At 32.1% G+C, this 12,188-nt stretch overlaps 1 pseudogene; it reads left to right on the top strand.

The window, feature by feature from the left end:
* The first annotated feature begins 326 nt into the window (after window positions 1-326).
* On the top strand, window positions 327-8,802 carry LOC134718044 (uncharacterized; annotated as a pseudogene).
* The last annotated feature ends 3,386 nt before the right edge of the window (window positions 8,803-12,188 follow it).

Here is a 12,188-nt window from a genome sequence, read left to right as displayed (position 1 = left end):
GATCAAAGATAACATCAAATACAATTATCAATACATATGATAAATTTGTCTTGACCAAATGACCGATTTAAGGAAGCTCGCTCGGCTGTTTTTGAATGCGCCGCGCATATCGAGTTACCGTATGATGTCGTAAAATATAGTCGATTAAATAAATAAAATAAGGGTTTTTGATGGTTAATATACGCATGGAAAAAACTTTTCTATTATTTATTTGCATACTAACATACTGCAAAAGAACCAAATATTCGTTATGTTTTACTTTACGACGCAAAACAATAATTTACGGCATTGTTTATTTATGTCGTCAGGTGACAGAACAATTATAAATGGGACGTAATCGGGGATATTTTCGCAATGAAAAACAATTTAAACGACTAGAGAATGTTTCAGCTACCCAAGTTAGGCGATGGAACATACACCAGTTAGATAGAGAGCACGGCTATTGTTCTGGTTTACCTCAGACGACAAACCCTGTCCGCCCTGATGAGTGTGTCACACGGGATTTTCCCGATTTATCCTTTGTGGAAAAAAATGTAAATGTCGGAGACAGTGATGACTGGAGAGAAGGAAGGCGGGTTGTTGAGCTCTCTGTTCTTGCAGATGGTCTGGCTGGATGTAAGATGTGTAACAATCCGTTATCACTATCACATACAACCCGTGTATTGAACTATGGTCTGGGGGCACTTTTGAAGATACAATGCATGAATACTGTTTGCCATTTCGTAAACACTGTACCAACAGGAAAGAGACACAAGCAGGTGTTTGACATGAACACAAAGTTAGCCACTGGTAAGACATGTTCAATATACACTGTATCTAATCTTATTCCTACATGTTATATAGTCAAAAAGAACACATAAAAATACATACATGTACAACACAGGCACTTGTTTCTATCCATAAGAAGGTCGACTATCCATATAGTCCACCTTCGTATGGATAGAAACAAGTGCCTGTGATGTACAATGTACAAACACATGAACTAATTGCCCACATATCTAAATCAGGAAATGTGCAGTATACTTATCAGGAATATGAATTTGTCTCTTCTTTCTTTAAAAACAATGGACATAGATATAGGAAGATGTGGTGTGAGTGCCCATGAGACAACTATCCATCCAAAAATACAAATTTAAAATAGTAAACAGGTCAATGTACTGCCTTCAACACAGAGCCTGGCTCACAAAAAACAAAAAGCTATAACGCGGCCCAAAATTACTAGTGTAAAACCAACTGTCTAATACATGTGAATATATGTATATGGCTATACTGTAATTAAACTTGATAACTGCAATATTCTAGACATATTGTTTTCTGCAATCAAGATATATTTTTTATCCCTTCTTTAATTCTTGCACTCACTTGCAGTTATTCCCTACATTTTAGCACCCCTTTAATCTCTATTCATTATTTGTTGGCCTTTTAAAGGCAAGTTTTTCTCCATTCTTAATTTTTTGACCCATTATTCTAGATTCTGGTAGCCCTATACATGTACATGTATCTACACCCTCATGTAAAAAGTGTCAGGGGAGCTTTGAAGGAAGATTAAGAGGGTTGCAAAACAACAAGTGTACTAAAAACAAACTACTATACAATATCAGTTAAACAATAAACAATAACATGGCAAACATGCAAATGTATAATGATTTTTAACTCTCCATAAATCAATCATTCCAATTTAGCTATTGGTTGTGCAGTATTACTTCATAATTTTCAAATATATGCTGAATAAAAGGTGGTTTAAGTCATATTTAAAGACATTTGTTCTCAAATAGGGTTTATTAATTATTAAAACAGGTCTAATTATAACCAGACATAAAAACCTATTATATACAAGTCATGATATATAATGCCCTAGTTGGTTTGATAAATTGATGACATTACTGTTTACATTGTAATTTGTGTATGTAAATAGCTAAACATGCTAATTACTAATTATTACAGAGCTGATTTTCATATTTACTCATGTGAATTGAGAAAGATTGTTTTTTCTCTAAATTTGCAAACTTTAAAGTATTACTCAAAATGTTTACTAATTCTATAGGTGTGCTTCATGCTGGGATTGGTATAACACAGATAAACAGCCTCTTGACCTCTCTAAATATACCTGCTGTTAGTCATGCTATGCTGGATAGAAGACAAAGGGAGACTGGTGATGCACTAGAGGCAATGGCACAGAATTCTACTAAAGAATGGATGATTGAAGAACAGAGAATAACATCACAGTAAATATATACACATTTTAAAAGAAGATTTTGTTATCTACATATTTAAAGAACTTTTAATCTTATTAATTTACTTCATTTTAATATAGTGCTTTTTGCATATACATGTATATGTGTAATGACTGGAAGAAAACAATTAAGTCCTATTTGCAATATTTTTCCAGTGTATAGGAGTCTCTTGATAATACCAGGGCACATATGAAAAAGGTCACACAGTACATTAATCTCTATAAAAATTGACTATATTATTATAATTCTTATATAAATTGATTTGCATAACAATAAATACATGAATATGATTGGTCAATATGAATGTTTCATTTGGTTTACACTTTGATAAACCATGTTTCCAAAACTACTTTTAAGTGAACTTTTCATGCACAATACACATGAATGCAGGAATCCTGAGATTTGCAGGAAATTGAAATTGAAAACAAAAAACTTGTAAATAATTTCATTTTTATGCAAAAATATCACATAAAAGAAAGTAGTGCATAAAAGCTTTGAAAATGAATAAAATTTAAATTTGTATAATAAACTGGCAATATTTTTGCTAATGGTAGCAAAGATTCCTAATTTTAGTTTACACATTCATGACAATATCTTATTTAAGAATCATACATACTCTTCTATTTACAATTTTTAGACAAACAGGTGATGATGAGTTAGCTGTATCAGTTGATGCTGGTTGGCAGAAAAGGGGAAGTGAAAAAGCATATGACAGTTTGTCAGGTATGAACCTTTATAGAAAGATAAAGAAGGATTAAAAAAATAATGTTTTGAGTATGACATTATCTTCTTTTCCTCAAGAATGTAGATATCCAAACATCACAATACACAATAATTTTTGAATTTACAATACCCCACCCCCCTTGGTGTAACATATTTAGTTTGTAATATAGGGAATCACTGAAGCATAACTGGAGCGATCAGAGTCAGTGCCACCCCTCCTTACAAAAAGTTCTGGATCTGCTGCTGGAAATTAAAAACAATTTTCATATATATATGTGAATTGGAGGTTTGAAAACATTTTAAAACCTGATTCAACTCAAACATTTTTATTATTTTAATGTTTGTACCCAGTCAAGAATATAATGATTGCCCATGTATACATGTGGACAATTTTAATTCACGGTGAAAATGCACTTTGAATTTTCTTTTGTCTACATGGACTTTCTGCATTAATATTAATCGTATAGAAAAAGAGATGTTGTTTGATTGGCAATGAGATAACTATATTGTATAAAATATCTACCTATTTCAAATACAGTTGTTATAAGCAATTATAGGCAACCATACAGCCTTCAACAATAATAAAGACCAATAATGTATAATATGCTAAAAAAAAACCAGACATGAAACAATTCAATTGAGAAAACTGACAGTCTTATTCTCAACATAATTCCACCTTATGTAATAATGCTGTATTTTGATTGGATGAGAAACATGGTATTGTTCACCAATTTCTATATATTGAGATATTCTTTTCTCTGCCGGGTTATTTGCCACTAGGGAATTCCATGTACCGGGTCATTTGCTAGCAAATACCATGGCAGATGGGAAATACCCTAGCAAATACCATGGCAGATGGGAAATACCCTAGCAAATACCATGGCAGATGGGGAATACCATGTCTAAAAATAACTTAATGAATTATTTTTATTCTAATATGACAAATTCATGGTCATTCTAAATATATGGTTTCAGATGAAATATTTAGGATAAAAACCATCATTATTGAATTTGGTCCGAATGACGTAAAAATTCTGTGAATGACATAAATAAAACTCAACGGAAAGGAATTGTCAACCGGTCACATACATAAAACTGGAATCCACTTGTATTACACTTCACTAAAACTGATGAACAAAGTGAAGTAGTCAGCCGAGAAGCAGCTTATTATCATAAAAAGGGAGATATACATACAGTTAGTGACTGTACATAAAAAAAATGATAAGAAATGATTATACGGTCAATGCAATTTGACTGCACATTTAGCACAGCTGCAGTGTACACAAAAATTATACATTCAAGTCGAAATTGATGTCACAATTTTTGAAACCCATTGTTATTAAAAGGTTATTGCAAAATAAATTAGAAAATCATGGCATATATTTTAAACAGTCTTAGGGAGTGAAATAAATAATCTTTTTAATTTTTAGGACACTGTTCAATGATAGGAAAACACACTGGAAAGATAACCAACTACAAAGTACGATCAAGATCATGTAGAGTTTGTTCAAGTGCTGCAAGCAGAAATGAACCTGCTGAAGATCATGACTGCAGAAAAAACTGGGAGGGATCAGCAAAAGCCATGGAGCAGGACATGATAGTTGAAATGGTGTCAGAGTGCAATGCAAAGGGTTTTAAAACAGGAACAGTTATTGGAGATGATGATTCAACCACCATAGCAAGACTGACATGTAGATGCCAACATTAAGAAAATATCAGACAAAAACCACGTAAAAAAGAACTTTAGTAAAACATTGTATAAACTTCATAATTCAAACAAAAGCTTGACATCTACAATTATTAAATATTTAAAGAAATGCTTCAACTATGTCATTGCACAAAATCATGGTAACACCATTGTAATGGAGAAAGCCTTAAAATCTTTATCAAAGCACCCTTTCGGAGATCACAGTCAGTGTAACAAATCGTGGTGTCGCTTCATAACAAATCCACAGGAGGTCTACAAATCTCTTCCTAATGGAAACCCCATACAAGATAAAAAAATTAAAGGAAACCTTGACAGAAGTTTTCGATTCCTACATCAGTCATGCAGAAAAGCTAGCATCGTTGGGCAGCACGCAAGCAAATGAAAGCTTTAACAAAACAGTTGGTTCAAAAGCACCTAAGTCACATCATTACAGTAGATCAGCCAGCTTAAACTACAGGGTTGCTGGAAGTGTACTACAAAAGAACATTGGTTACACATACGTATCATTGGTGAGAATAATGAGTAATTGAGCTAAAAAGGAATACATTTGAAATCAAATAAGTTGAACCTATATCATGTCATGCATATATATATACAGAAATGAAATGAAAAAGATTTTGTTATGATTATCTTGTTAGGACTTAATTATTATATAGGGATTACACTTACAAACTTTATGATATCATGCAGCTTATTGATAATTTAAGTATTACACAAAAGAACTCAGTTAAGGCCTTGAAATTTTTATTCTTATTTAAACTTCTTTACTTATTTGCATATCTTCATCTTGTAACATCTATTTTTATATTTCAGGTCCATAAACGAATGGGATTGTCCCCAGGTGCACATACTATTCGCCTAGCACAACTGAAAGACTTGCAAAGTAGAAAGAGAAGAGCAATTGCCACTACTAGGAAAGCAAAGATAAAGAGACTTGCACTCAAATCTAAAAAGTATGTAAACATTAGTGCACAACATCAAAACCGATTATGATAACTTTTACCCTGTTTGCTGGTCTTTTGACAGTTTCATATACATGTATAAGAAAATATATAAGGGGTAGAAATTAATTATGTATTTATCAATATGTACTTTACTCAAATGGCACACCAATGGGAAACTCTGATAAATCTTTTTCTTTATTCAAAACACAATAAATCAAATTTATTTGTGCACAATTGAGCACCACAATTCATAAATACATGTATATACTATACCACAATTTTTTTGAGTATTGGTAATAATATCATTTCTTATAAGTTACATGTGTATAATTTTTAAGGCAACATCTTTTCTAATATTTTCTTAATACATTTTTGATTGGATGAGGTTGGAAAAGTTTGAAACAAGGAAAGTATTCCTGTTATATCAAAATTGTGCAAGATTTGCCTCTTTGTGTCAATTATTTGTACCAACAAGTAAATTTAGCTCCTAGGGATAAAAACAACAATGGGATAAATTATTGGTGCATGATAGCTCTGATACTTTAAGAGTTAATTGAGACAAATAAAGACAGACTAGATCTTCCTTATTTAGCTTGATAAAATAGTATCTATTATTTTCAGAAACTTTGACAATTAGAGGAGTTATTCCCCTTAGAATGTCTAGCTTGAATATTTTTTACCCTGTACCCAAGATATCTTTGACAACACAATAGATAAAATTAATGTTTATTTCATTGAAAGTCACCGTCAAAGTCACAGGCACTTGTTTCTATCCATATAAATAGAATATTTATATAGATAGTCGACCTTCGTATAGATAGAAACAAGTGCCTGTGGTCAAAGTGCTACAAAATTCTTTATTTAAGGTTGATGATTTTGTATTTATTTTTCAGGAGCAAGTCCTATGCAGCTTCTGAGCTCGGAGAAGGGGATAGCTACAGAAGCTGTGTTGCACTCAAAAGCCATGATATCACAGAAATTCCAGCACCAAGAATACCACCAGCTGATGTTGAGATTCCAGATGATGTTGCATATGTTTGTTTCGATTTAGAAACCACTGGATTAGGTATTACAGTTTGTTATGATTATAGTTATTAGTAACATAATGTGTAACTGTCCTAATACAAGAATTTATCTGATCAATAAAATTCATATTTGGTGAGAAGAGACAAAAGCTGAAATGAATTTTACTGGCCCTATATATTCCATATTAGGTCAATTACACTGTGTAAAGAATTTATCCTGATTTTATATATTCATATTGAATTAATTATTTTAAAAATGAAAAAAAAAATATGGACAGTGTTATGTAAATCAAACCATCTTTTTTTTTTTATATATCAATGGTATAAGGGAGATAACTTCAATTGATGCAATACAAAGTTTTACTGAAATTTATAAGGACAATATCAGCCAATGATATGCATGAAATTACTATAAATTTAGATGAAATTTTATAGAGGAAATTGTTATAGCTCAACGTGCATTATTTGTCTTTCATTTGCAACAAGGTTCACTATTATTTAGGTTGCTATGACATCAACAACGTCATGTTAGAATTACATATCAATGATAATTGCTGGCTTCATAATGAGATCTATCTTACACAACTACTAAAGGTTGCTGTGTATAATATAATGAAACGATGCTGTCATCCACATTTTCTGTTGACACTTCATATAAAAAAGAAGATGTGGTATGATTGCCAATGAGACAAATCTCCACAAGGGACCAAAATGACACAGAAATTTACAAGTATAGGCCTACAAAAATGAGCAGAGCTCATACCCAATAGTCAGGTATAAAAGGCCAACAATTTACAATCTTAAACAATACAAACGAGTAAACCAACGTCCTTTTTTATGCACAAAAAAATGAAGCAGAAATAAATTTATGTAACACATAAACAAACGACAACCACTGAGTAAAAGGCTCCTGACTTAGGACAGGCACGTACAGATGCATGTGCATTTCAACTTTTTACAAAATGGCAACAATGACAGTGGTTAAATATCATTTGTTTAATTACAGGTCGCAACTCCCATATAACACAGATGGCTGCAGTGTGTGGTAATAAATAGTGGCAATGTTACGTCAAACCAAAAGTACCAATTTCTTCATCAGCATCAGAGGTTACTGGTATTACTGTACGAAATGGACGAATGCATCACAATGGAAAATTTGTTGAATCAACTAACATATCTAGTGCTTTAGATGCATTTATTGATTTTTTCTCAAAAATTGGAAGTGGAATATGTCTGTATGGACACAATATTTAATCTTTTGATTGCCATGTTCTGTTTAATGCTTTAGAAGCAGTTGGAAAAATCGAGAAGTTTAATAATTCTGTGTCTGGTTTTCTTGATACCAAACTTTTATTTCGTTCGCAACATCCTGGTTTATCGTCATATTCTCAACAATCATTAGTTTCACATTTTCTACAGCAAGAATATTCTGCTCATAATGCCATGGACGATGTAAGAATTTTACATAAATTATTCACTACACATAAAATCAAGGAAGAAAGTAGGAAAACAGCATTTTTTTCATTAGCTTATGCACTCTTTTGCCATGAAAGTTTAATAAAATTAACGGTACCAATTTTCTTGCACCAGATGCGCATTTCGACAATTCATGTCTCTTCAGTGATGCTCGTGGCCAAAATATTTGAAATCCAAAGCTTATATAAATGATGAAGAGCTATAATCCAAAAGGTCCAAAAAGTATAGCCAAATCCGTGAAAGGAATCAGAGCTTTGCATGAGGGAGATACATTCCTTAATTTATAATAATTTCTAATATTTCGTAACAGCAAATTTAAATAACACAAAAAATCCGTATTTTCATGCCAGTACCGAAGTACTGGCTACTGGGCTGGTGATACCCTCGGGGACTAATAGTCCACCAGCAGAGGCATCCACCCAGTGGTAGTAATAAAATTAAATGTTGCAGCAACTAATTTGCCATCACTTCAAATTCTTGTGAATGAAACCATTTTATCAAAAACAATGTGTAAGAAAATTGCAACAAGCAACTTGAACTATGCAGCTCTCAAATTAGCACATTCTAGAGGAGAAGAGGGATTACAGAAAATTTTGTCAGAAAGTTGTGGAAAAGGACCAAGAGTTACCAAATCATCAAAAATTATTGCAGCTATTTCTCAATATTTTAAGAATTCATGCAATGAAAGTTAATAATTTTTAGTGCACTTGTCTAATGTCAGCTTTATCTCACAATGAATATTATCTAGTCTTCATTCAGAATTTGTTATTGTTAACTTAAATTTAAAAAATCTTCTCTTTCGAAAATTTATATTTTAAAAATTGGCTAAAATTCTTGTAGAAAGAGCTCATTATTACAAATTTTATTAAAACATAAGCATTTCCTAATTACTTGACAAAAATGATAGAAAAAATATAAATATCCAAATATGTCCTTGATAAACTATTGTGGAACTTCATGACTTATTAGTTAATATTGATCTCAACATTCAGAAAGTGTAGAATGACTCCTTATATTATTTACTGCATTTAATAGTTATCAAAGGTACCAGGATTATAATTTAGTACGCCAGACGCGCGTTTCGTCTACACAAGACTCATCAGTGACGCTCATATCAAAATAGTTATAACCCAAACAAATAAAAAGTTGAAGAGCATTGAGGATCCAAAATTCCAAAAAAGTTGTGCCAAATACGGCTAAGGTAATACGCCTGGGATAAGAAAATCCTTAGTTTTTCGAAAAATTCAAAGTTTTGTAAACAGGAAATTTATAAAAATGACCACATATTTGAAATTCATGTCAACACCGAAGTGCTGACTACTGGGCTGGTGATACCCTCGGGGACGAAACGTCCACCAGCAGAGGCATCGACCCAGTGGTGTTAATAGTTATCAAAGGTACCAGGATTATAATTTAGTACGCCAGACGCGCGTTTCGTCTACACAAGACTCATCAGTGATGCTCATATCAAAATAGTTATAACTCAAACAAATAAAAAGTTGAAGAGCATTGAGGATCCAAAATTCCAAAAAGTTGTGCCAAATACGGCTAAGGTAATCTATGCCTGGGATAAGAAAATCCTTAGTTTTTCGAAAAATTCAAAGTTTTGTAAACAGGAAATTTATAAAAATGACCACATAATTGAAATTCATGTCAACACCGAAGTGCTGACTACTGGGCTGGTGATACCCTCGGGGACGAAACGTCCACCAGCAGAGGCATCAACCCAGTGGTGTTAATAGTTATCAAAGGTACCAGGATTATAATTTAGTACGCCAGACGCGCGTTTCGTCTACACAAGACTCATCAGTGACGCTCATATCAAAATAGTTATAACCCAAGTAAGTTTCTAAATGTTTCCTTCATAAATTAAAATCTTAGGTAAATGTAATACAAAAATATTTTGTATTTGATTCTCTTGCCAAGTGTCGTTATAAATATACATAAAAAATTTTGATAGAATTTGGTTAAAGGTCTTTGGGAGTAATGCCTTATTGAGTTTATGGGGAAGTTCAAATTGTCAGGTATTGCTCCTGCAGGGTATTAACCTCTTTAAAGTAGTTACTATAGTATAGTTATGTAACATTGTCTTTTGTTTATGTACATTGAACATCTTCATGTCTATCAATAAAAATCATTTTTTTTTATTGAAAACAGTGTCACTATATGAATCTCATGCCTAAACAATTTTTAAAACAAAGGTTGCTGTCTCTCTATTTGGCCTTTACACCTAAGGCTCTGGAATGGTTGTACACATTACAATACAAGTTTTATTATACATTTTAGTATGCCTGTGCTTCATAGCAAGGGCAAGTAACAAGTTTTTGTTTGCTTCTGTGAAGATGGGTACTAACGGAGCTGAGGGGTGATACTCGTGCTTATGTTAAAGGTCAAAGTCGCAACTGCACATTGTAATTGTTAGATCCATAGGATTGGCAATTTACCTAGTAGTGCCTTCAGTATGGATTGTTTTTGTTTAACCTCAAAACAATTAATGTTGAACATTTTGTTGTTGCAAATGTGATTGAAGATATCCAAACCAATAATCCATAACAAAATGTAAAAATCATATTTTTGGAATGAGTCTCCCTTGACCGTAATTTTTTGTTTCGACTGGGACATGCTATTATTTTGGGTTAACTATGATTAAATGAATGTTTTGTACATAATATACCTATGGAAACAAGTGTTTAATACTATTTCATATATTTAGATTACATTTAAATTGAAGGGTTGACTTTAAAGATTTGTTTAAAAAAATGGGTTAGGGTCTGTTATTAATCACCCCCCTCCCCCTCCCCCCAAAAAATGTCTTCTTACATGTTGTATATTTTTTAACAATTTGCTGACTAAATGAATTGTTTTGATGCATTTAATCTGAAAAAAAAGAAGATCATATAGTTATTCCCACTTTTCAGGATGTTAATTAAAATCTATGATGGTCAAAATAGAGGTATTTTGTGTGAAACCGACATGACTGAAACGGAATATGTCCATAAATTGGCTGCTTCCGGAAAAGTTAGCACGGTGACCTATGTTTTTTTGGTATTTTATTGAAAAAAGACATCCATTGCATTGCAAAAATACATATATGAAAAAAAGTTAATTACTATTTCATATATTAAGGTTACAATTTAAATGAAGGGTCGACTTCAAGATTTGATGAAAAAATGGGTGAGGGTTTGGTATTTATCACCCCCCAATTTTATTTTTTTTTCTTACATAATATATATTTTTTAATAATTTGCTGACCAAATGAATTGTTTTGAAGCATTTTATCTGAATAAAAGCAGATCATAGAGTTATTTCCACTTTTCAGGATGTTAAAACCTACGATGGTCAATATAGAGGTATTTTGTGCGAAACCAACATGGCTGAAACGAAATATGTCCATAAATTGGCTGCAAACAGAAAATATAGCACGGTGACCTATGTTTTTTTTGTATTTTATTGAAAGTAGACACCCATAGTATTGCAAAAATACATATATGAAAAAAAGTTAATTACTATTTCATATAATTAGGTTACAATTTAAATGAAGGGTTGACTTCAAGATTTGTTAAACAAATGGGTGAGGGTTTGGTATTTATCACCCCCCCCCCAAAAAAAAAAAAAAAAAATTCTTGCAAAAGGTATATTTTTTTAACAATTTGCTGACTAAATGAATTGTTTTGAAGCATTTTATCTGAATAAAAGCAGATCATAGAGTTATTTCCACTTTTGAGGATGGAAATATCTATGATGGGCAAAATAGAGATATTTTGGGCAAAACCAACATGGCGGAAACAGTATGTCCATAAATAGGCTGCTCCCGGAAAAGTTAGCACGGTGACCTATGTTTTTTTGTATTTTATTGAAAGTAGACACCCAAAGGATTGCAAAAATGTATATATGAAAAAAAGTTAATTACTTTAAAAATCTCGAGCCAGCTTCCTTAAGGTAACATCAAATACAATTATCAATACATATAATAAATTTGTCTTGATCAAATGACCGATCTTAGGTAACTTCAAATGTCAATACATATTATAAAATTATCTTGATCAATTAACCGATGAAGGTTACATCAAATACAATT

Source organism: Mytilus trossulus, chromosome 5, assembly GCF_036588685.1.
Source record: "Mytilus trossulus isolate FHL-02 chromosome 5, PNRI_Mtr1.1.1.hap1, whole genome shotgun sequence".
NCBI lineage: Eukaryota > Metazoa > Mollusca > Bivalvia > Mytilida > Mytilidae > Mytilus > Mytilus trossulus.
The sequence above is the reverse complement of the archived record's forward strand: the minus strand, read 5'-3'. Positions and strand labels throughout refer to the sequence as shown.